This window comes from Antechinus flavipes, chromosome 2 (genome assembly GCF_016432865.1).
Source record: "Antechinus flavipes isolate AdamAnt ecotype Samford, QLD, Australia chromosome 2, AdamAnt_v2, whole genome shotgun sequence".
Lineage (NCBI taxonomy): Eukaryota > Metazoa > Chordata > Mammalia > Dasyuromorphia > Dasyuridae > Antechinus > Antechinus flavipes.
In genome coordinates this window covers 170,512,876-170,540,353 of record NC_067399.1, presented here as the reverse complement: position 1 = coordinate 170,540,353, position 27,478 = coordinate 170,512,876, and the positions used below count along the sequence as shown (strand labels likewise).

Below are 27,478 nucleotides of genomic sequence, written 5' to 3'. Positions count from 1 at the left end.
TGAAACTAGAGAGAGCTCAGAAACAACTTTCTGCCTTTTCTACCATGGGGCTCCACTCCTCATATTCTAAGTAAATTCTAAAGTAAAATTCACTCACTCATATATATTCACACACACACACACACACACACACACACACATATATATATATATATTCAACCTGATATAAATCACCATCCATCTACAGAAGCAGCTACACCCAAAGAAAGACCACTGGGAAACGAATGTGAACTATTTGCATTTTTGTTTTTCTTTCCGAGTTGTTTTTACGTTCTGAATCCAATTCTCCCTGTGCAACAAGAGAACTGCTCGGTTCTGCAAACATATATTGTATCTAGGATATACTGCAACATATCTAACATATATAGGACTGCTTGCCATCTAGGGGAGGGGGGTGGAGGGAGGGAGGGGAAAAATCGGAACAGAAGCGAGTGCAAGGGATAATGTTGTAAAAAAATTACCCTGGCATGGATTCTGTCAATATAAAGTTATTATAAAATAAAATAAAATATTTTTAAAAATCACCATCCATCTAACACCAGGATGTATTACTACTCTCTTTACAGAGTCAATTAAATTCAATTTCAACAAAAACGTATAAACTACTAACTTTTTCAATACTATTTAAAGTCATTATGAGTAATACAAAGATCAAAATACCAGTCACAAAGAAAATAGAAGTGCATAAAAAAGGTACAGAGAAAATCCTATGCCTTCAGCACCTGGGTCATGGTTTTATACTCTGCCCTGTCTCCCATCAGCAACCTCGAGGATTAAATGTTCATATTCTATTCAGACATCTTGTTCTCATGATTACTCATCTTTCCTTTCTTATATCATTACATCAGTTACTCACTAATGTAGTCCTTGGAGACAACCCCTCCCAACTTGAGAAGAGACCCCACTTACTCTGTTAGGGCTTATGCACTAAAGTTGTATCTCTTGAAAGTTTAAAAGTTTATTCAATTTTCTATGTTTGACTCTTTGTGATCCCGTTTGTGGTTTTCTTGGAAAAGACATTAAAATTGTTTCCTATTTTCCTTCTCCAGCTCATGTTACAAATAAGGAAACTGAGACAAACAGGGTTAAGTGATTTGCCCAGGGTCACACAATTAGTCAGTGTCCGAGGCTGATTTGAACATGTTCCTGACTCCAGACACACTATGCTCACTACACCACCTGAATGAAAGCTTCATCCTAATCTTACTGGAATGATCCTAATGGGGCTCTCATGAGAGTTTACATTTAATAGCCAGTCAGAGGAATAGAATTAGTTCAAAGTAAATTATCTTAAAAAGATGACATAGGAAGAAAAATAAGCAACAAGAATTTTCCCCATAAACCTATATCAAAGTCTTCCAGAAACTGAAAGAGTATCGGTGGGAAGAATGAATGCATGTAAACAATATGTATCAGAAATCATATAGTTACATGTATGTATACACACATATGTATATATAATTTTCCATACAGATTACTTACACACACACACACACACACACACACACACATATATATACATATACATATGAATGTGTATTAATTTTTATGCATGCACTTCTTCATGCACGTGCCTTGGCCGGACATGTTCCATAATTGTTATTCATGTACTTCTTCATGCATGTGCCTTGGCTGAACATGTTCCATAATTGTTATTCATGTACTTCTTCATGCACGTGCCTTGGCTGGACATGTTCCATAATTGTTATTCATGTACTTCATGCACGTTACTTGGCTGGACATGTTCCATAATTTTTATGCATGTACTTCTTCATGCTTTCAGCCAAGGCACCTGCATGAAGAAGTACGTGCATAAAAATTAATGGGACTGCTAGGTGGTATAATAGGAAGAGCTCCAGCCCTGAAAAGTCAGGAGACCTGAGTTCAAATCAGACACTTAACAATTCCTAGCTGTGTGACCCTGGGCAAGTCACTTATATCCAATTGCCTCAGCAAATATATACAATTAATTGGTGAGAATAGGGTACACATTAAAGTGCCTCATGTGTAGGGCACATTGTGAAAGGACAAGTCATACCCCTTAGGGCCAAAAGACTACTGACATCTTCTTGTGTCACCTGGATCTTCTACTCTGGTCTCTAAGCCTCTGCTGGACTTGGCTCATCTCTTCTGTCTGGTTATATTTGGTTGTAGCCTCTTCTGGAGGCCATTTGGCTCCACTGAGCATGTAGTCTCTTCCAGACACTAACTTGCTGGGTGCTCTGCTACTTGCAGCTTTTGTTTCCCCTGAAATCCTTGAGTTTCTCTTCCTGAAGAAAGAGTATCATCATCCTCTGTAAGGATAAAGTCTGTAGTCTGGTTCTAGCCCTTTCAGATATATATAGCTTCTCCCCTCAATTCACCATTTTGTTTCCTAAGAACCTTGCTACTGATGCCTTTCTTCTTTCCAATAGGAAGTCATGTCCTTGGGTACCCAAGCCTCTTAGGAAAAAAGCAAAATCAGTGCAGTCTTGCCAGCTGTAACCAAGGCCCTTTGCACTTGATCCTTTTCCTACCCTTGAGTTTGAATTACCAAGTTTGTGGTAATTATTCTATATAGAGAACTAAAAACTGAACTTTTAATTTTTATTGAAAACTCTCTCTACTAATGGAATTCAGCACTTTTCTTGCAACTTACAGGTTCATCTCAAAGCTGCATTGAACACTGATAGATTGAGTGACTTGTCTAGAATCACACAGACAGTATGTATTTTGGTAAGACTTAAAATTCAAGTCTCCCTAGACTCTGAAATCACTTCTCTATTTGCCACTTTCCAATTTTCAATCTTTGAAAGCTAGATTATAAGCCACATAATGTTTATTTGCCCTACCCACCAAAATACTGTTGACTTCAGGGTTCCCTAATTTGCTTATTCCATGTCTATTTTATTCTACTGTGTGAGAGAGCTAAGTTTAAGGGACAAGTCACTGACTTTTCTACCTGCTAGCAACACTACTGATATTTTTGAATACAGATAAAATCAGCATCAAGTTCAGAGAGGTATGATGGTACTATTTCACATCCAAAAGGACAGACCTTTTATTCTCTTCATAAAGCATTGTCCATATCTCTTGTATCTCTAAATCAAGATTCCAATTATCTCATCAGAACCTCCCTCCTTACCCATAGCCTCTCCCACTCACATCAAACTCTTCTTCTTTACTGAGACTTTCAATCTCACGTTTCACTAAAGTCATTTACCTCTCTTTGCAATCCTGAACTCAAATATAATTTCTTCATTTTCTTTATCTTTCACTCCTCAAATTACTGAGTCTTAATTTATATAAGGAATGGTGGGTATTACACAGATATATAAAAAGTCTCTCCTGTTCAGGAAAGTACAGTGAGGTAAGAGGGATAGCAAATATGTATCCTTGGTTCACTTTGTCCCCTACATTTGTTAATTCTTCATTATCCTATTGAGTTATCTTCCATTCAGCATGCCCTCCATTGTTTCCATTTTTGGTCATGAATCATGATGTCAAAGAAGGTCAAATAATGAAACCAATAGCTCTATGCTGTCTCCAACAACTATATGAAAAACATAGGATTTGGAATGGGAGGATTTGGATTTGAATCATAGCATTGCCACTTACAATTTTTTTTTAAATTTTGGATAAGTCACAATTTCTGAATCTCAGATTCCTCATCTATAAAATCAATGTTTCATACTAGAAGGGTGCTTCTTTGACAAAACAATACTACTTTTCTTTTCATATCAGCTTTTCACAAACTTTATGTTTAAATATAAAATCTTTTTTTTCTCCTACATTTCTTGCCCTATGCACTTTTTATCTTTACAAGAGCAAAAACTCTATGTGATTCTACATGGTCCAAGGCTCACCTGATATAAATGCTCATGCCTTATCCCTTTTCACTTCAGCATAGCCTATATCTTCACATATGACTTATTCCCTGGTAAGTTAAGAAAAAGAAGTACTCCTCCTCCTTTCTCTAAATCTAAATAATGGAGCTATGCTGTTTCTTTTCTTCTCAGTCTCTCTATAGGCAGTTGTCAGTACAACAAATAGAACTCTGTGCCTGGAGTTAGGAGGACACAAGTTCAAATGCAGCCTCAAACACTAATTGTAATTTCAATATAAACCCTGAACCTCTGTCTAACCAAGTTCCCTCAACTTTAGAATGAGGGTGATGACAGCACCTACATTTGCAGAGATTTTGTGATGATTAAATGAGGTAATATGCATAAAAAGTGCTTAGCACAGTATCTGGCACATAGGTGAAATTATATAATTACTTATATCTTCTCCTAAAATACCTACTTCTCATTCTTAGCCAGTGGCAATGTGATGCAATTGAAAGAGAAGTTCTGGATTCAAATCCTGTACTATAACTGCAAAAAATGCAAACGCTGCATTCTGTGTTTAGCATTAGCTTCTTATTTTAAAACATTACACAGAGGGAATTTTTTTTTAAAAAGTGAAACAGATGACTGGGTGTCTACTAAAGCCACTTCCAGCTCTGAATCTATCACAATGCTTTTTTTTTTTTTTTTGCTACATATTATCTCTGATCCAAAGTACCATCACCGCCTCTCTCCTTTGGAACTCTCCAAAGCCGAAAACTTCCCTTTTTAGAACATTTTCTAATCCATGGAACCTCAGTGATTGTCACTTATGTTCTTGTGCCATGATGAGGAGGAGGAGGAAGAGGAGGATTAAGAGGAATAACAACTATCATTTCTATAATACTTTAAAGTCTGCAAAATAGTTTACAAATACTATTTTATCCTCACAACAACCTTGGAAAGATTGCATAGCAGGAAAGTGAGGCAGTCACAGATTAAAAGGTCATTGAACTGGGAAGCATCTGAAGTCAAATTTTAACTGAGTCTGCCAAACTCCAGGACCAGCACTCTATTAAATGAGATAATATTTTTAAACAACAACAACAACAACAACACATATCACAGTATGTGGCATATGGTAAATACCATATAAATACTTATTCCTTTTCCTTCATTCTATCCTAACTTGCACATTGGTGGGGATGCTGGGGTGGAGTGTGAAAGACATATTGTGTCTTTGTGGGCATATTTGCCCACAAGTTAATAAATACAAAGATGTTGGAGATTTTTGAAGAGGAGAATGCTAATGATTAGTAGATTGAGAAAGGCATCTTGCAGAGTTGGCACTTGAGCACATAGAGCTAATGATTTTGAGACAGAAGCAAGTAAGGAGTCATTCTTGGGCATAATATGTAAAAAGTCACAGGACAGAAGTTGAAATGCTTTGTGTGTTTGTGGGGCCATATAAATGGATCAAGGAGAGTATTGCGCTGCTCTTTATGATAACTCTAGCCTTCATTTCATATTCCTTAGCTTTCTTGTTGTATAAGACAGACAAAACTTTAATGACTACCAAAAGCTCAGCATATCCTGGATTCCAGATCTATAACACCTCTGCAGAATTGTTTATTTTCTTCCTTTGCCTTTTATCATCTAGAGATCATTGCACCCAACAATAGTAAATTATATAATACATATAATATATAATAATAATTATTAGTATAAAATTAGTATAATAAAAATTATTAGTATAAAATAGTTTCCCTTGATAGGATTGCAAATGTATTATGAAATATAATTTTGTCCTTGTCCCAAAAAGTGACTCTGATACATCCTTCACCCTTCTTCCCACTTTCCTCATTATTTTTTTTTTATTTTCTCTCACTCCCCTCATCCACTCCATTGCTAAGGCCTCTTGATTTTGCTTTCATAAAATCTATTGTATGTTACCCTCTCCTCTCCTCTGATATTACTACCTATTTATTGCAGATCTCTTATCACCTTTCACTCAGACTATTGTAATGACCTGTTGATTGGTCTCCTTGCCTCAATAATCCACTCCCCACTTCATCCTTCATTCAGCTGTCAAATTTTCCTGAAGTGATTTTCCTAAAGTGTAGATCTGGCCATGTCACTCCTCTGCTTAATAAACCCCAATGGCTCCCTATCACCTCTAGGATAAAATATAAAATCCTGTTTGGCATTCAAAGCCTTTCATAATCTGACTCCCTATTAACTTTCTAGAATTCTTATATCTTAGTTCCTTCTCTACAGGTACTCTTTGGTCTAGTGTAGAGGGCTGGAACTTCCCATTTTCCTTGGGTGTTTTCACCTCCCTGAGAAGTCAGGGAGGGCATGACCACCTGTGTTCTAAAACAAAAGAAAGTGGGAGATGTAAAGGGCCAGAACTCTGGAGATGTATACTTGAAACCAACAAGGTGTTAGCTCAGTGGAATTGATAAGATGATGATTCTCTAGTTCACATATACTTAGTACTTGGTATGGTAATATAATGGCTCTCTAGTTCACACATAATCAGTATGCTGTAATGATGTAATTGTACTAAGGTATATAAGGGCTGAGAGAACTGGAAATGAGGCATACTATCTTTAACCTTGTGGTGGTTGTCCTGCCTTCATCACTTCTCCACTAAGATCAAGGCTGGTACCGGGATCCTCCAGAAAGCTAGCCTGAACATTACATTTTGGTGCCCAATGTGGACATAAGGGCCTATATTCAGCAGCTCAACTGACACAATCATAAGTTCAGTGGAGAAGTCCCTATGACCAGGAAATAGGGAGAGTAAACTAGTCACTTTTGTTTTTCAACTAAAAATGGGGCAAATACTAAGAAGAGAGCCTTCCCCACTCCAAGAGAAGTATGTAGCAAGCATAGTTAGGTTAATAAAGGAACAAGGTTTGTTGGTAACTTGGGAGCAGATTATTAGACTCTTAGAAACATTAGAATACACATCTCCTTGGTTCTCTAAGGAAGAAAAATTAAAGCCAGATAAGGGAAAACTATGGAGAAACAACTAATTAAATATTACAATGATAAATGGTCCTGATTCAATTCTTAAGGAAACATTCTATATATACAACAGAATATAACTGGCTTTAAGAAATTCCACAAGTTTTAAAATAAGGAAAAAGGAGAAAGATCATGAGGGGGATGCTACTCACAAAGCAGCTGAAAAGCATGAAGAATTGGACAAGAAAGAATTTAAGTACAGTGCTGATGAAATTAAGGAGTGTGGTGCTTCTCAGTCAATACCACCCATGCAGCAGCTTTGTCCACTCCCTATGACCCAATTACAAAAAAGGCATTAATTAAAGCTAAAGATTAAGGACAGGATACCTCTGATTTGAAATAGAAGTATATCCTGCAATTGAAGAATTTGACTCTTCAGGTCAAGAAAGAAGAAGATACACTCCTTTTAATCTGGAAATTATCAAAGATCTGAAAAAGGCTTTCACTCCTTATGGGTCTACATCGATTTATGTTAAGATATTATTAGAGAATTTGGCTTTTGAAGTTTTAATCCCTAATGATGGGAAATCTATAGCAAGGACATGTTTAGAACATGGACAAAACTTGTCGTGGCTATATATATATCTTATAATGAACTCTGTAGAATACAAGACCAAAGAAATAGGCAAACTGAGTTAATATAACAGTAACTTTTGCTCAACTAGCAGGTTTAGGTCTTTCTGCAGACACTTTAGCACATATTAATTACCCTTTGACAGCATATGAGTAAATTGCTGCTGCTACTATCAAAGCATGAGGTACCCTCCCAGGAAGACAAGATAGAGGGGAAGCCTTCACAAAAATATCACAAGGTCCAAATGAACCCTTTGATGATTTTGTAAGACGTCTGCAGACAGCTATCATATGAACTATTGGTGAAAATGCAGCAACAGAAATTATGATAAGACAACTTGCTAAAGAAAATGCTAATGATGTTTGCAGAATAATTATACTAGAACTACACAAGAATGCTCCTTTAGATGAGATCATAAGACACTGTGCCACAGTGTATTTGGGTATTTGGGGACAAATACCTTTTATACACAGGCTATGATACAGATTTCTCAAGATCTGAACATGAGAAGACAAGGTCCCTTTTGGCAAGGGACTTGCAGAGAGACTCATCAGTAATTTCAATGTGGTAAAGGAGGGCATCTGAAAACTCAATGTTGGCATAAAGAACAAGAGAAGAGACAAGCTCCCTAGTCCAACTCACAATTAACTAGGCGAAAGGGAATGTCATGTGATAGAAGTATACCATTGACTGGCAGGCTAAATCCATAGGAGTTTTGTTCCAGCCCTCTACAGTATAGAGATACTGACTCTTTATTCTTCTTCCCATAAGACACTTCATTCTCCAGATCTTGGACTTTTTCACTTTCTATGCTAAAAGAATATGTTGTTCTCTCTCATTTCCATTTGCTGACTGTCTTCTATTTCCTGCTGAAATACCACTGACTACAGGGAGAATTTTCCAGTTCTTCTTAATTTTAGTGCCTTTTCTCTGTTGATTACTTCTAATTTATCTTTCATATATCTTATTTGCACATAGCTATTTGCATGCTGCCTCCTCCATCAGATTGGTTTACCTGCTCTCTTGGACTAGGCATATCTTTCACCTCTTATCATATATCATAGCCCCAGAGTTTAGCATATTACCTGGTAGATAGGTATTGAGTAAATGTTCACTGATTATTGAACCTCCCTAGGTGTTTCAAGTTAAGCCATAGGCCTTCTTCCTTTGTGTGATTTTAAATGACCCATTGTAGCAAAGATAGATTGCTTTTACAATCATTTTTTGTTGGTTTGCCTCTTCTCTGGAAAATTCTAATTTCCCCAAAAGCAGCTGCTATAGACTAGAACATGCACTTTTCCCCTCCTTTCCAATATAGTATCTACCATTGTTCCCTTTTGCCTTCAATAAAATTGCTCATCTCAAGAAAGGAAAAGGGAGAAATGGAATGGTATAAATTATCTGCCATAAAGAAGAAAAAGCTTTTACACTGTAGGGAAAAAGGGGAAGAAGAACCTTATTCTTACCGGAATTGGCTCAAAAAGGAAATAATATTACTCAATATGGGTAGAGAAATCTATCTTATCCTGCAGGGAAATAGGAGGAGAATAGGAAACAGGAAGGGGAAAGAATGATAAAAGAGAGGGCATATTGAGGGGATGCCCATCACTGGGAAAATAGCTCAATAAACAGTGGAATGTGATTATGATGGAATATTATTTTATGGGAAATAATGAGCAGGATGACATCAGAAAAAAAAATCTGGAAAGTCCTCCTGAACTTAAGCAAAATGAAATGAAATATATACAAAGTAATTTCAATGATCTAAGATGATCAGCTGTAAATGACTTTAGATCCATAACTATGTGGAAGGATTGATAATGAAGAATCCTATCCATATCCAGAGAAGGAATTGATTATTTCTGAAAAAATATTGAAGCATACACTTTATATATATATATATATAATTTTTTTTTTACTTCATTTTACTTGAGAGTTTTTTTGAGGGATGGGAGATCAAAATGTTTTGCATAACTTCTTATGTGGCTTCTTAATGGGGGCTGGGATGGGTGGGAGATAATCTGCAATTCAAAAGTTTTTAAAACAAGTGTAAAAAAATTAAATGTAACTAGGGGGAAAATATTAAATAAATAAAAAAGAAAAATGTCCAACTCTCCAAGCTTGAAATCTTGAAAATATTCCACCCTAATATTTTCACGATTTCATCTACATGCCTATTATTAACCCTGCTCACAAACATATTCCTCACAAATGTGCCATGGTCTCTATTTCTTTATGGGAACCAGACAGTATTTATGAAATGGCCTAAGCATATTTTCTTAAAAGCAACAAGAAAAACCTATGATGATCTCATGACCATAATTGCTAAATGGAAGTTGGTAAAATAATCGAATCATTAATTTAAGAAAACATACTCAAACATGTGATTTGTTGTGAGAAAGAGACAAGTTGGCTGCTGCTGGATCTGGGCTCAGTATAACTCTTTTTAAAAAACAATAGTGATTTGAATAAAAGCAATGTGGAATAATGACAAAAGTATTAGATTTCAAAATTAAAGGACCTGGATTTGAACCCTCACTGCTACTTCCTACCTTTTGACTTGAAAAAAATAATTTTGTATATTTGTGTTTCCATTACTTCATGTGAAATATAAAGGTTTGGGACCAGATAGTTTTTTTTTTTAATTAAAGCTTTTTATAAAGCATATGCATGGGTAATTTTTCCAACATTGGCCATTGCAAAACCTTTCATTCCAAATTTTCCCTTCCTTTCCCCCACCCCCTTCTCTAGCTCTAATCTAATACATATTATATGTTGAAATACATGTTAAATCCAATATATGTATACAAATTTATACAGTTAATTTGTTGCATAAGAAAAATCAGATCAAGAAAGAAGAAAAAGAAAAACTGAGAAAACAAAATGTAAGCAAATAACAACAGAGTGAGAATGCTATGTTGTATTCCACACTCTGTTCTCATGATTTTGTCTCCGGGTGTAGATGGCTCTCTTCTTCACTGCACAAGTGGAATTGATTTGAATAATCTCAATGTTGAAGAGAGCCACGTCCATCAGAATTGATCCTCACATAGCGGGATCAGATAGTTTCAAAAGAATCTTCTGGCTTCAAGTTTATGTTGCTTAGATAGGGTAGAGAATATACATATAATATTTAGTAATTATAAGTTAACTCTTGCTTTATTTCTATTGGTTTTATTTTTAAATTTTTTGGCATTTTATTGTAAGATTTATAGTTTAATCAATATGACCAGTTAAAGACTTGTTTGGAAATTATATTTATGCAATTTAATTGAGATGAATAAATTATTTTGGAAATTTTCAGTCAATCATTTTCTTTAAGGTCTTAACAGAATTCTTTATTTTTCCATTCACTTTTATTCTTTTTTTCTTCATATGGTTATACTCCATTGTCCCAGCAATGCTTTTTTTTTTTTTTTTGCTTTGCACTATATCATATAGATTTTTCAAGATTTATTTGCATGTTTTATACTTGTTGTTAATTACATTATAATATTTCATTATCAAAAGTTATTTAACTTTTTCTCTCATGTTGAATATTTAGATTGTCTATAGTTTGGGTTAATTTCATATAATAAAGCAATAAATATCTTTGAAGAAATATCTCCCTTTTTATGTTATCAAGATATTTTGCAAACAATGGTATTATTTTGTCAAAAGATATAATTTTTTTAATAAAGTATTTTACTGTGTATTGCCAGCTTATTCTATGGAAAGATTCTACAGGTTTAGAATTCCACCATAAATAGATTTTGTATATAATGCCCTATAACTTTGCCAGCAAATTTTTTTTTCACTCAATTATTTTTTTCTATTTTGATACCAATTCTCCCATTTTACAGAATGTAATGAAGTTCAAAATATTGCCTATGGTAACCCAAAAAAGAAAACAATAAAGGAAAAAATAATTTTTTATTTGAGAATTTTGTTGGGCTAGGGGTTGGTGAGTTTAAGCCAACATAGAGGAGAACTGGGGTCAAATTCTCTCACTTACTAATTGTAAGACTTTTAACTCCAATGTACTTCAGTTTCCTCCTCTATAAAATGGAGATAATAATGTCTACAATATCAAATTCAAAGAATTGTTGTGAAATTGAAGTAAATTCCTCTACAAACTTGGAAGTACTGTGTAACAGCAGTTATTATATTATCTTTGTATTTCCTCCAGTGTTTTGTCTGCTGAAGTTTTTACACTCCAATTAATGTTTGGCAAATTTTGGTAGAACTTGATGTGATTGAATCTGAACTTCAGCTGGTACCTAGTTAAATGTTTTGCTTTATTTTTCTATATATTTGGTGTTTTGTTTTTCCAGTTCTCCTTTATTTACTCTTACTATCTCTGTTTCTGTATCTCTCTCTCTGTCCCTTTTCCTCGTTTTTCTTCCTTTACCCTTCAGCTAACCATGCCTTTTCAAATTCCAAATCTAAATTACAACCATAACTGCCTCTTTTGCTTTATTTCCCCATGCTGCGAATGGAGCTGGAGGAAATCATAAAATAGCACTAATTGGGTCCTCTACACATTTCTGTTATCTAACCTCAATTTGATCTCACTGCAGCATTATCATTCTTGCTTCCCTAATTGATTATCTGTCCTACTAGCTGTTTTAAACTAATAGTCTATCCTCAAGTCTCTCATGGCACTTCCCTTACCCTTAACCTCACACTTACAGACCTCTACTCATATTTTACAAAAAGAAATAATAAAACCATTCACCGTGAGTTGTTCATCTTTGCCTTCTCATCTCATATCACTTAGATGTATTCCCTAACTGCTGACTCCTTTGCTGCAGTCTCAGATGTAGAGTTGACCCTTCTCATTGCCGTGACCAGCCTATCTGTAAATACAATATGAATATTGATGCAAAAAATCTTGTATTCAATATTAGCAAAGAGTCTAGAATTGTATTTTAAAACATTGTATACTATAACAAGGTTGAATATTCAATAAATTAGGAATATAACACCATTAATAACAAAAACAGCAAAATTGCATGCTTATATTCATAAATGCAAAAAAGCTTTTAGCAAAATAAAATTCCTTTAATTTAGAAATATTAAAAAACAAGAATAAATGGACTATTTAATTATTTAGTATTATTGTTAAAGCTTTTTATTACAAAACATATGCATGGCTGATTTTTCAACACTGACCCTTGTAAAACCTTCAGTTCCAAATTTTCCCCTCCTTATCCCTATCCCCTCTCCTAGATGGCAGGTAGTTCAATACATGTTAAATATGTTAAATCCTATATATATACACACATATATATACATATTTATACAGTTATCTTTGTGCACAAGAAAAATCAGATCAAGAAGAAAGAAAAAAAAACCTGCAAAAGAAAACAAAATGCAAGCAAACAACAGAGAGAGTGAGAATGCTATAATTGTGGTCCACACTCAGCTCCCACAGTCCTCTCTCTGAGTGTAGATGGCTCTCTTCATCACAGAACAACTGGAACTAGTTTGAGTCATCTAATTGTTGAAGAGAGCCACGTCCATCAGAACTGATCTTATTGTTGCCGTATATAATGATCTCCTCATTATATGCTCATTTCACTCAGCATCAGTTCATGTTAAGTTTCTCCACACCTCTCTGAAATCATCCCGCTGGCCGTTTCTTATTGAATAATAATATATGGGCTATTTATTGTTACAGTAAATTCTAGAGGTCTTTGTATTAAACTCAGTTTTAAAGCAAGGGCATTCATTTTCATCATTATTATTTGATATAGCCTTAGAAATTATTTAGAGATATAGGTGGGTGTTTGGTAGTCTGAAAAAAATGTCTTCCTTTCTTTTTAGACTTCTTAGAAATCCTCTCCTCACAAATAATACTTTGCCTTTTTTCTTGAATGTTAAATTCCTGCATCTTTTTTTTCTTCTGAGGCAATTGGGATTAAGTGATTTGCCCAGGGTCACACAGTTAGGAAGTGTTAAGTGTCTGAGACCAGATGTGAACTCAGGTCCTCCTGACTTCAGGGCTGGTGCTCTATCCACTACACCACCTAGCTGCCCCCAGGATTTTTATTTTCTTGAAACTTCTTTGCCTTATTCTATAGAACAGGGATTTGTTAGCTTACCACTAGCAACTCATACCTATTATATCAAAAAGAGATGAACCATCAAAATTTGCTAATGAAACACCATCCTCTGACCAGGTACTGGAAATAAAAGATAAAAAATGAAACAATCTCGACTAGCAGGGAGAACTATGTAAACATATAAGTAGATACTCTTTCTATCTCTATTTCTTTCTATCTATCAAAGAAATATTATTAGCTAGCAAGAGGTGGGGTAACTAGTAAAGGTATAATGTAGGAGACATCCCGTAAGTTGAGCTTTAATAGAAACTAGGAATTTTCTAAGAGAAGTGAGGAGGAAGTATACCAAGAAAAGGAGATAATATGGTCAAAATTATAGAAATACGTGGAATACCATGTAAGAGGAATATCAAAAATCACAGAGTATATGATAGACAGAAAGTTAAATGACTAAATAATGTATTTATGAAGCACTTATTATGTTCCAGGCATTTTGATAAGTACTGAAAATAAAAACAAAAGCTAACAAGCAAATGCTTACTATAAAATAGATTACACTCTAAGAGAAGATGACACCATATAGGGAACAGAAAAACAGAGATGCCAGAAACAGAATTGCCAGAAAAATAGATTAGAGAGTTAAATCCCAACTGAAGTGAATGAATAATAAAATTGGAAAAGTTGGGTGAAGTCAGGTCATGAAGGCCTTTGAATGTCAGACATAGGGCTGTGTTTTTGATCCCCAAAACAACAGGGAACCATTAAAACTTCTTGAGCAGGACAGTATAGTATTATTTCCTTTATGTAATTAGTTTGATACCTTTTTCCAGTACAAACTGAAGAAAAGAAAAAAATGGAGGCAGTGAGACTATTTGGAAAGCTATTGAAATAGTCTAGGCAAGAGATGATGATAAGGTAAACTAATGGAATAGCCATGAAAGTACAGAGATGAGAACATATATGGGAGATAATTTGGAGCTAGAGTTGACAAGACTTGAGAAATGGATTAGGCCAGAGTGAAGAGTTGAAGATGGCTCCAAAGCTCATAATTGTTCCCAACTTTCTTGCTATCACAATTTTTGGACTATTGAAATTCTTCCCTAGGTTGGAGTATCCTAGTGCAGAGGTGCCCTGGTTAGAAGTAGCAAAGTTTTCAGGTGACCCTACCTGCTAACTACAAAGAATAACAAAAAGTTTGCATAACTCTAGGTTATAAATTCAAGGATGACCTTTCAAAGATCAATTGTCATTTTTTCTTCTTCTATTGTCTTCTTAAGACCATTCTTCCTAATGTTCCAACATTAGCCCTGGAAGTCATCAATTGAATTCTATCCTTTGATTTGGACCCTTGTCCACCTCCAGATTGTTGTTATTGTTTTTCATTTTAAGCTCTATTACTTCCCTTAATTTTTTTTAATGTCCAGACTCAAAACCAAGTGATATTTCTACTCCCTTTTTATTGGTGATGCTATCGATGACATTTCTATTCAGATATAGATTGAACAAATTGATCTTTAAGTTCTAACAATTCTGAGGTACTGTGATTTGTTTGTGTGTGTCTGTGTGTTTCATTCTCAATGATATAAAAACTTTAGAACTAGAAAAGGACCTTAAAGACTGTCTAATCTAAGCCCTTCATTTTACAAGTAAAGTAAATGCAATGATTTTTAGATATTTTCACCCTTCATAATCGAGAGTATCACTTTGCTATCCTTGTTCGCTACAGTGTTACGCCATATTTGCCAATAACACTGTGCAATCAAATAATGAGGAACATCAGATCTATTAAAGTACTACAATTCAAACCTATGGTCCATTTAGCTTAGTTGTTCTGACTGTATCAAACAAGTTGCCTTATTGTTCAAGAATCATTTTAACATCCCTACTATATGTCTTTTCCCCCAAAGTGGCTCTTGATTTAAGGACTGTAGTGAGGTTTTTCCTCAATACCTTTTCCCCAAGTACTGTATCTTTCTTATGAAATGTTCTCTCTGGAAAGCTATTCATAATTAACCATAAAATGTTAGATGAAATCATTAGCCTTTACAAAAAAATGACTGCTGTCTGTTTAGAATACTAAAAATGTCCTTTATCCATGTATGGCTGTATAAGAAGAAAACAATTTCCTGCTTCTTTCTTGGTAAGCAAATTGGCATCTCAAAGTATCTGTGTGATCATAAACAATTCAATTAACTTCTCTATGATAATTACTGTCTGCAAAATGGGGATAATAACAGCACCTTTCTCCCAAGGTTGTTGTGAAGATAAAATGAAATAATATTTGCAAATACTTTGCAAACATTAAAACTAGCTGGCTATTTAGCTAGCTAGTTGGGTAGTAGCAGTGATAATAGCAGTGATAATAGTAGTAGTAGTAGTAATAGTAGTAGTAGTAGTTGTAGTAGTAGTAGGTATACGTCCCAAAAACATGCTCAAGAAAATTAAAAATAAACCAACCAATCAAGACCAAATCAGGGGCCCCTGAGAATCACTGGAGTAGTAAAGTTTCACATTGTACATGTTATATGCATATTTAGTAATTTGTACTCTACATTCCCTCAATTGAATCTTATGTTTATTTATGGAAAATTAAATCAAGAAGAAAAGATAGGCATCTATTGGGAAACCAAGAAAAACAGACTGGCTAGTGGTTTTACTAAGAATACGATAGTGCAAATGAGCTTCTTTGCCTTAAAAATAGATAATTTTTAAAAAGAATGGACTTTTTATTGAAGTGCCCATTCCCTACAGTGAATAAGTACTATGCCAATTCATTGTAAATTATACCTTTGCTACTCAAAAGGCTCAGCCAGTCACTCTTTTAAGCCACTGAGGCAAAATCGAAGGTACTACTAACATGGCTTTTATGTAGTCCTCTGAAAAGCTTTCATGAAATGTCTTAAACAAGCTAATTAATCCATTATTTTCCTATAAAAGTTGTATTATATTTTTAGTTTATAATTAAAAAACTGATAGTAAATATCTAATTATATATCTAGAACATTGCCATCCCCAAATTAATTATTCTTGAAATGGAAAGGAAGAAAACACTTCACATGGTTCACTAGTAAAAGATTACTGTATTATAAAAAATTCTGCAAAATATTAAGACCTGGATCTGTTAATGGTAAGCTTGAAGTAGAAGAAAGTGGGAATTTCAAGGCAGAAGAAAGAGGAAAAGTTACTCTACTTTCTTTCTCTTTATCCACCTATCCCCTTTCTCTATTTTGATTCTGATCCTCTCTCCAATCTCCAGATCTATTCCCCTTTTTTGGAAGGGGAAGCCAAAATAATGAAAATACATAATGACATTTATAAAATACTTTAAAGTTTCAAATATATACTTTAAAAATTATTGTTTTATTTTGAACATAAACACTAAAAAACAACTATTTTCAAATGCACAGCAGAACACCAAAAGAGAATTACATATGCAACTATGAACCTACATTCATCACTTGAATTTTTTAAAGTACATAACAAATCCCACAATTTATTTTCAAAACTTCCCTGCTTGTGCACTGTACTTCCACTTTAATTACCTTATGTTCCCTTTGGTATATTTTTTAAAAATTCAAAACTAGCTGAGACGAGGGAACACAATCCTATAATAAATAAGCAAAAAATCTGCAGAGTGGGCATAATCAAAAGTGTATTTCAAGTATCTTATGATTGAAATAGCTTCTTAGCCCTAGGGTCAACTTGTTTGTGAAGTAACTATTTCTGTTCAACGTATTTCAGAAATACTGATAATCAATGTGTCTTTATTTTTTTCCCCATTCCTTATTTTTCTGAATAAAGAGTCTATTTAAATAGGTTAGATTAGAGCTATTATAATCACATTCTGTTTATATTTATTCTTTCTACTAATTTGAAAATAATGTGTGTTCTAAACAATACATTATTGGGCTGAACATAGATAATTGATTTTGAAATGACTCCCACATCAATAAGTAGTCATTTCTTGTTAAGATACAATCAATTTCATTTTTATAATGTTTGGTACTTAATGTGTTTGTTAATTCTAAGTACCTTTTAAAAATTTGCATTTATTTAATTTTTAATTTATGGAATAAAACAAAGATTTCCATAACATAGTATAATAAAAAAGATGATGGAACAAATCTATTATATACAATTTCTATCCCTTTTAAATATATATTAGAGTTATCATATAAATTTCTTTATTTTTTTCTTCCTCCCCCATTCCTTAGAGATGACAACCATTACAAATATGTATATATGTGTGTGTATATATAATGTACATATGTATATATGTATGTATATATATATATTATATATATATATGTAAAATCATTCTATACATACTTCTTTTTATCAGTTCTTTCTCTGGATGCAGATAGTATCTTCTTTCAAATGTCCTTTGTAGTTAATTTGGGCATTTATAATAGAATGAGTTATTTGATCAAAATTGATCTTAGAAAAATATTGCTGTTATTGTATACAATGTTCTCTTGGTTCTGTTCATTTTGCTCTTCATTATTTCATAAAGACAGTAGACATAAGATACAGAGATAAGGTTTCTGAGGAATCTGCAAGCCTTTGATTCTTTTATATCTCAGTTTCAAGTCATAATTAGCAACATGTTTTCCAGGCTCACCTTATGATTCTCCTTTCATTATGTGTTTCAATCTCTGCAAGATTTTAATGCATAAGCTACAATTTGTTTTTCATTGCAGTCTGTTTACTTATATATAGTTATCTTGAGTATTGTTAGCAAAATAATCAAATTGATTGAATGAATGATGTCTTTCTTGTTGTATGTAAGTATATGATAAAAAACAACTCTTCAACTCCTTTATTTGCCCTTTTAGGAAGAATTTGTGGATTTTTTTTTCATTTAATCACAATCTATGTATGTTCTCCTTCTGTTCTGATTCCATTTATAAAAAGGATATTATAAATTCTTAGAGATGGAAACATCAGCAGACATTTAGCCCAAAACATGCCAGAAACAAATCCCCACTATCATACACTCAGCAAGTGGTCAATCAGTCTGATTGAAGATTTCCAATGAAAGAGAATTTCTCACCTCCTTTCTGAGCCAACCCATCCTGCTTTTGAACAGTTATAAATGACAGGAAGTTTCTATCAGTCATCAAGCTTAAATCTTCTCCTTTGTTAATTTCTAACAATTGTTCCAGGTTTAGGTGTCCTGTGGGAGGCAAATAGAACAAAGTTAATACTTCTACTCTATGACAGTTCTTCAAATATTGAATGTAGCCATCATTTCTCCCCTCTAAGAGTTTTCTTCTATATGGTTAACATTTCCCCTTTTTGCAAATGATGCCTGATGGCATGAATTCAAGGATCTTTATCATCTTACCTGCTCTTTCCTGACTACTCTCCAAATAATTGATATCTGTCCTAAATAGTCATTCCTAAAACTGAATCTAATCCTCAGTTATAATTTTACTAGACACACAAAGGGACTATCCATGCCATTTTTTTGAAATTCAATTTTTAAAGTAGCCTAAAATTGTATTTTCGCTATTATATTATGTTACTAACTCATTTAGCTTTCAATTCATTAAGATCCTCGATCATTTTCAGACAAATTATCTATATGTTTCTCCTTACTTATTGTACTTATGTACTTATGAAAGCTGGATTTTTAACCCAAGTATAAAACTATACTAATCAAAAATTATTTAATTTGAAAAGATTACAAGCCAAGACTAAAGTGAAAGAATTGGTGCATGGTGTTTTGTTCGCAGATGATTGTACTTTCAAAGCAGCCTCTGAAGCTGAGATGCAACAAAATGTAGTTTGATTCTCTGTTGCTTGTGCTAGTGAAATGAGGTTAACTTAAAATGGATTGCTCTCAAAGACTTCATTTTGAACTATGGTAATCTATGCTTTCCTTGCTACGCAGTCAAAAAAGAAATGGTGCACACATCATGAATGTACTGGAAGAATTAGACACATATCCCTTAGGACATAAACATTCAATATAAGACATCCTTGCTTTCTGGAATATGCTTCCTCTGGTTCTGAAGAAGGATCAATAATAGCAGCAATAACAACAATTAAGTGACTTTGGAATCACAAAGATATCCAGTAAACATGTAACAATCCAAGAACTTCCTCTTCCCTGGTGATTCATGATTAGACAATTACTGGAGAGGTTAAGTGACTTGCTTAGGATCATAAAGCCAGTGTGTATCAAAGGCTGGACTTGTGCTCTCTACCTATACAACAAATGACAGAAAAAAAGTCAAAACTACTCTTTTGTTTTTCTTTTCTTCAGAAGCAGAATGATTTAGAGGCTGAAAGGATTAGAACAAAAAGACTAAAATGGAAGCCCCTAGTTTTCTTGGTTGAGTATAAATCATTGAACCCAGAAGATCTTTCCAGAGTACTGGCAAGTGTGATTGTTGAAATGCTATCAGTTATCTTTGAAATAAAAGGAAGAGTTCCAAGAGAGCAGAGCAAAGCATTGTTAAGAAACCCAGCTCTTTTATCTATAATATGAAAATGCTTACTTAATTTATTTAATTAACTTTAGAATAAATTTTTAGTTCTAACTTTCCTTCAGGATACAAAACATTAGGCCATACTGCTTCTTTTTCTGCTATAATCAAAGCACAAGTAGAAATTGATGGAGTTCATATTTGGAGTTCAGTCCTCAGCCATGTTTTTGTTTATGTTTTTTTCTTTTTTTCTCTTGGCTCTATTTCTAACACTGGACTTCTTTCTCCACTATGACCCAGAAATCTTCTCACACCAGAAAAAGTTTCTGCCACCATGATTTTCCATCAGCCTTCTTACTCTCCACTTTTGCTAACCTTCATACCCTAGAAAATATCTTTTTTTCCTTGTGATTCCCCTGTCGTTAGTTCTTCCTGAAACCCTTTCCAAAATGTTAGGCTAGCTATGTTAACTACTTCATTCTTTTCTCATTTCTACTCCTTACATTACAGACTTCTTTTTCCTTCATGTCTCTAGGCAAATACCTTCTCTCTTTCTCCATAAATTCCTACAACTTCACTTTATGTTGTGTCTTCTTCCAAATCTTTACAACCAGTATTTCTGATAAAGGTCTCATTTCTAAAATATATAAATAATTGTATTAAATTTATAAGAGTACAAGTAATTCATGACTCTTTTCAACAATGAGATGATTGAGACCAGTTCCAAAGATCTTGTGATGATGAAAATCATCTACTACCCCCGGAGGGAACTGAGGGTAAATCACAACATAACATTTTTACTTTTTTTTTTGTTTGCTTTTACTTTGTTTTCTTTCTCAATTTTATTTCCTTTTGATCTGATTTTTCTTATGCAGCATGGTAATTATATAAATATGTATACATAAATTGGATTTAACGTATTTTATTAACATATTTAACATATATTGAATTACTTGCCATTTAGTGGAAGGGGTGGGGAGAGAAAGGAGGGAAAAATTTGGAACACAAGGTTTTGCAAGGGTCAATGTTGAAAAATTATTCATATATATGTTTTGAAAATAAAAAGCTGTAATTAAAAAGAATACAAGTCATTGCCCAATTGATAAATGATCAAAGCATATAAACAGACAATTTTCAGATGAAGAAATTAAAGCCATATGTAATTGATGCTCTAAATCACTGATTAAAGAAATGCAAATAAAAGAACTCTGAAGTAAAAGCAAAGAATTGAAAAACAACTAGATGCCCATTCATCGGGGAATGACTGAACAAGTTGTGGTTTATGAAGGTAATGGAATTGTATTGTTCTCTAAAAAAAATGATAAACAAGCTTATTTTAGAAAGACCAGGAAAGTTTTACATGAACTGATGCTGAGAGAAACAAGCAGAATCAGGACTAGCTTGTATACAATAATGGCAAGAATGTGCAATGATCTGTGAAAGACTTGGTTCTTCTCATTGGTTCAGTGATCTAAAGCAATTCCAATAGACCTTGCACAGAAAATGTCATTTGTATCTAGAAAAGGAATTAAGGAAGCTGAATGTAAATCAACACATGCTATGTTCACTTCTTTTTTCTGTTTTTTTTTTTTTTTTAATTTCCCTTGGTCTTGCCCTTTTGCTCTAATTTTTCTCTCCCAACATTATTTGTAAAACAATTTGTTAATGATAAATAAAAAATTAAATGGAAAAAGTAAGTTCTCTGTATATAAAAACATATTTTCCCCAATACTTAGCATAATGCCTGGCACATTGTTGCTGTTCTTCATTTATTTCAATCATGTCCAGCTCTTAATGGCCCCAATTAGGGTTTTATTGGCAAAGATAGTGGAATACTTGGTCATTTCATTCTAACTGCTCGTTTTTAAGGAAACTGTGGTTAATAAAATTAAGTGACTTGCCAGCAGTCATTCAGCTATTAAGTGTTTGAATCAAATTTGAATTCAGGTCTTCCCCACTCCAGGTTCCTGATCTATCAATATAGCTTGTTGAGTTAAATTGACTTAACTTCACTGTTACTAACTGATCTATGCTAATGTAAATGATCCATTTAATAATCTGTTCTAACATTTATCCTAAGATTGGATATCCATCTGAAGAATTGGAGCAGATAGCTGATGCGGTGGATTAAGCAACTGGCTCTGGAAAAAGGAGAACCTAAGTTCAAATCCGACCTCAAATGCTTATTAATTGTGTTTCCCTGAGAAAGTCACTTAACTCTGATTGCCTCCCTCCTAAAAAAAGAAAAAAAGAAAGGAGAAGAATTTAACCATCTGCAGTTCTGTATCTCCTCTCCCATTGCTCATGATTGTACAATCCTGTATCTTCAAATTCTTTCGAAATCACATCTTCAAATTCTTTTGGTACACTGGGGTGTAATTTATTTGCTATGTTCCATTTGACTAGAATTAATTTAAGATAGTTAAGTGCTCTCTTGCTTTTTCCTCATTCACTTATGATATGAACTTTTAACCTTTTTACGACAAGAATTCATTTGACAGTCTCATGAAGGCTATTGATCCTTCTCAGAATCATGTTTGTCACTTTTGTTCACAATGGAAGGATATGCTAACTTTTGGTTAGATGCAAGTGAAAATTAAAGTTCATAAAAATAAAATGTGATGTTTTTCCAATCTAAAACTGCATAAAATGTATTCATAGTCCCACTGGGGATCTATGGACCCCAGTTTAAGAATCCCTGATTTCAGATTTCAATTACCTGCATGTGGAAAAGACACTGACAAACTGAAATATACTAGAGTTGTTCTCTCAGGATGCTTAGTGAACTAGAGGTCATATGAAATAGGGATTGAAATAAAGAACTGGGCAAAGTAAGCCTGGAGAAGAGAAGACTTAAGGGGAACATGACAGCTGTCAGAAAATATTTGAAGGGCTATTTTTTGAAAAAAATGATTGGGCTTGTTCTCTTTTGTGTTGGAGGGATAGAAGTAAGAAAGAATTATAGAATTATACATTGTGAAGTCTGAAAGGTCATTTGCCCCAATTCATGTCTCAAAAAGGATATCTACCTAAAAAGTGGTCATCCAGATTTTGATTGAAGACCTAGAGTAAGAGGAATCTACTGACTACTGAGAAAATTAATTATTTTGGGGACACTTCTTACTGTGGGGAAGTTGTTTGTTTGATTTTTAAAATTTATATCAAGTCCAAATTGGTCTCTTGGCAACTTTTACTCATTGCTTCAAGACTTGTGTACTGGGGCCATGCAAAGCAAATTCAGTCCCTCAAACATATAACCCACCCTTCCTTAAAGTAAATAAGATAATGTTTATAAAATGCTTAGCATGGTATTGGCACATAGTGAGCTCTATATCACTGCTAATTATGATTATTGTTACCATCATTTTCCTTGTATTACTAGTACCATCATCATCATTACAGATTTAAAATAGCTATCTTGTTTCCTCCTCCTTCTCCCACCCCAGGTCTTCTATTCTCCAGGTTACATATTCCCATTTTCTTCAGCTGATTGTCCTTTAGGATGAATTTGAAACCATTCACTGCTTTGTTCACTTTCATATAGATAATCTCTTGCTTATCAATGATGTATCTAAACTGTAGCACTGACTGTAGTATCTATTCTAAATGGAATCTGAATAAGACAATTAAGGTTATTTCTTTTTTAATCCTGTCATCTCTTCATTATTTTTTGTCTACAATACCACACTAACGACTTGAATTAAGTTTATAATCCACAAAATACCCTATTCTTTTTCAGACTGTGTAACTTTAGGACAAGCAATACCATGGAAAAATCAGTGAGGCTAAGGACCTATGATAAAATTATAGTTCTTCTACGTCTTATTTGTGAGACTTTTGTCAAGTGACTTGACCTCTCTGGGGATAGACTAGCTATTCCATAAGAGCCCTTCCATCTCTGCATAAATCATATTTATAATCTATTGTCTAAGTTACAGGACATCATCTCAAATAAATATAATAAAACTTTACTTAACAATTAGATTTGTCCAAATTCATTGCATTGGGTGGCATTATATTTTTATTCATCAGAGATTTTCCAGTGAAAATTTATAAAGATTGGTAATCCAATCCACTCTAACCCATAATTATTTAGTGCCTATTATATATGACATTATGTTAAAGACTGGGCATAAAAAAGTGAAAAACTGGCTCTGCCTTAAAAAAAAAAAGTAGTACATTCTACTAGCAATGTTGTAGAATGGGTTCTTGATAACACATAAGACTGGATGATCTCTAGGGGAGGGAAAGGTAGGGGAGAACCATTAAGAACCATTCCTTATAGTAATTTCATAGAAATATATCACATTTTCACCCTTATCTTCATTGCTGTCCCTATTTTCATGATGTTTTCCTTTTAGATTAGTTTAACATCTATGAAATCCTTATTATATTATTCTCTTATTTAAAAATCAATAATTTATGATTATGTTGTGAGCATTCCACTCTTTTTAAATAGATTTTTATTTTTCCAAATACATGCAAAGAGAGTTTACAACATTCACTTTTACATAACCTTGTGTTCCAAATTTTTCTCCCTATCAGACTGTGATTATTTGTCCTACTACATAAGAAAAAATCAGATCAAATGGGGAAAAAACAAGAGCAAGTTACAAGCAAACAACAAAAAAGGTGAAAATACTATTCACTGACCTACAGTCAGTCCCCATAGTTCTCTCTGGATGTGGATAACTCCATCAAAAGTTATGCCATGAATCACCTCATTGTTGAAAAGAGCCAAGTCTATCAGTTGATTATTGCAGAATCTTGCTGTTACTCTGGATAGTGTTCTCTTGGTTCTACTCACTTCATCATCAGTTTATATAAGTATTAACAGTCTTCAGAATTCCATTCTTGAGAGCTTCCCTTTTAAATTTACAAATCATGGGATCTAATGCTCCCTTCTCTGAATCTTCTGAAATGCGAACGTTTTCATTGATGGAGTGAAATTATCACCAACCTTTAAATGATAGGTAGGGTTAATAATATACAGAAATGCAGTCCAGAAACTGGAAGTATAGCAGTTCTTTGGGAAAGAGAGGTGAGATGTAGTAAATTGTGTTCTATGCATAGGGAATGTGGGAATAAGGATTATTGTTGTAAAATCATTTTCAGTTGGGTCTGCCCATTTGGCATTTTCTTGGCAAAGATACTGACTTATAACCATTTTCTTTTTCAGCTCATTTTACAGATGAGAAAATTGAGGCAAACAGGGTCATACTGCTAGTAAGTGTCTGAAGCCAGATTTGAAATCAAGATTAATCATCTTTACTTCAGACCTGCCACTGTATCCAGTATGCTACTTAGCAGCCCAGGAACAAAGCTTTCTAGATGGAAAAATACAAGGCACATTTGGGGAAGGACAAGTATAAGTGAAAGAAAGCGCTACCCCTGGGAGTAATGGAACAAGAAGAAGATTAGACTGGCTGGAGATTGTGCAGGGCTTTGAATGTCAGACTAAGAAGTAGATGATGGGAAGCCATTGAAGTTTTTTAATGAAAAATGAGGTGATCAGGACTATAAGTTTTAGGAATTTTCAGCTTTAGCAGCATGTAGGATGAATCAGAGGGAGAGAGAGGATAACAGTCATGTGATGTTAAATCATTCTCATCCACGTGAAGCCAAAATATTTCAGTACTGCATCCACTTATTCCCATGTTATTTCCACTGTTACTTTTCTATCTTCCCATTTTATCTTTTCTCACATGCTTATGCTGGTTGATATTAATAGTTCAGCAAGTAATGCCAAAGCAAAATCTTGGATGCACTTGCATTATGCTAAACACCTTTCCCTCTGGAAACTGCCGCTTTTGAGTGGAAATATAATCAGAAGGCATTTGGAGATTAGAAATTGTGCTGACAGATTAACTTTTCTATCCTTATTAAATGAAGCACATCAATTTCCATTTTTATTTTCAAAAAATTCTTACCTCTATTAATCCCAATCCATTTGGCATCATTCACTCTGAATTTTCTATATACACTCACGGTGTCATTCAGAGGAAAATGTCTCAGTAATCAACAAAGATGATATAAAGGATTGGAAAAAAGAACAGATTGATGGAGAAAGAAATGCCTTTAGAAATTTTGCTTTAATGTTTAAAAGTGAAGGAATCTTATAAATGGCTTTACTTGAGCCATTCAAAGACTACCTAGTGCAGGACATATGGAAGTCAGAGACTAAATTCTGCTTGGAAATTGCCTTATATGAAAAGATCATTTTAAATGCAGTACAATACCATTTTCTATAATGTTTTGGGAAAAACAAAGGCTTACCTTTGCCAGAGTGTAATACAGATATCACACCTTTCCATCCTTAAACCATCTTGTTTCTCATTTATATGAGGGTAAAATGCCCCTAAGAACATTCTGTCTCTATTGTCTGTCTCTATAACTGTGAAAGCAAGTGACATAGATTTGGAGAGGAAAATGGTGAAAGTTTTTGGGGAAAGAATAAATGAAGAGTCAGATTCCCTGTACCATCTCAGTTGCTGCCCAGGTCCTTCTATCCCCTATCAATCAATTACTTAGTAGAGTAATCAACATTTATTAAATACCTATTAAGTGTGTTAAGACACAAAGGAGATAATATTTGTAAAGCACTTGGCATAATTTTGATACATAGTAGGCCCTTAATAAATGCATAATGCCTCCATCAATAAAATAGACATGTCATCTTTAGGATCATCTGAAGTCTGTCCTTATTTAAGATCTGGAGAGAAATAGAGTTTCCCTTTCACTCCATTTCTGACCTTCCTTTTGCTCTTTTTTACTTCAAATGGCTTTTCCTTTCCTTTCTTAACAATTGATTACACTGTTTTATCTGTTAATTGTCTTTTTATTTGTTTCTCTTTCCCAAATGATAATTGTACATATTTTAAATTAGTTTGTTAAATTGTTCTGACAGCAGAAGAGGTTTAAAAAATGTCAAAGGATTCAAGGTTCTGGTGTAATAGGCCTAATAAAGTTTCTGAAACTAATGCCCCCAAATATAAAAAGTAAGTAAGGTTTCTTTATGTACTATCTTATTATGTACTAACTTATTACTTATTAATAAGATAGTAATATCTTATTATTATAATTATTACTTATTATTGTTTTCTTTTTTTGTTGCTGTTGTTTTTATTGCAAATCAAGTACAGTTAAGTGACTTGTCCAGGGTCACACAGCTACTTAGTGTGAGATGTCTGAGGTTGGATTTGACTTTAGCTCCTCCTGATTTAAAGGTTGGTGCTCTATCCACTGTGCCATCTAGCTGCCCCACTTAGGTGGGGCATCACTTTTTTACTCATATGGAAAAGATTCCTCTAATATTTTTCAAAGCCATTATTGTGTTTTATAAAATCTTTGAAAGAGTTCAAATTATACTGGATTAGAGATTTGGAGATGGGAGGGGCCCTAAAGGCCATGAAAGTCAACCTTCCTCATCTTGCAAAAGAGAAAACCAAGATCATTGTTATATTATTTTGAAATAATATTTTATTTTAAGTTTGTATCAGTTGTTTTTACTTCCAAACATATTCCTTTCTCTTTCTATAACAAGTCACTCATCTGTATAAGAATTTTTGAAAAGAGAGAAAGAAA

At 33.8% G+C, this 27,478-nt stretch overlaps 1 protein-coding gene across 4 annotated transcripts in view; it reads right to left on the bottom strand.

The window, feature by feature from the left end:
- Positions 1–27,478, bottom strand: part of PAK5 (p21 (RAC1) activated kinase 5) — a 455,979-nt gene that overhangs the window by 329,999 nt on the left and 98,502 nt on the right. For all 4 annotated transcript variants that reach the window (XM_051975927.1, XM_051975928.1, XM_051975926.1 and 1 more), the window contains exons 2-3: positions 18,514–18,636; positions 12,131–12,251 (exon numbers count right to left, since the gene is read on the bottom strand). The gene's annotated coding sequence lies outside the window, so the exon portion shown is untranslated. The remainder of the gene's footprint in view (positions 1–12,130; positions 12,252–18,513; positions 18,637–27,478) is intronic.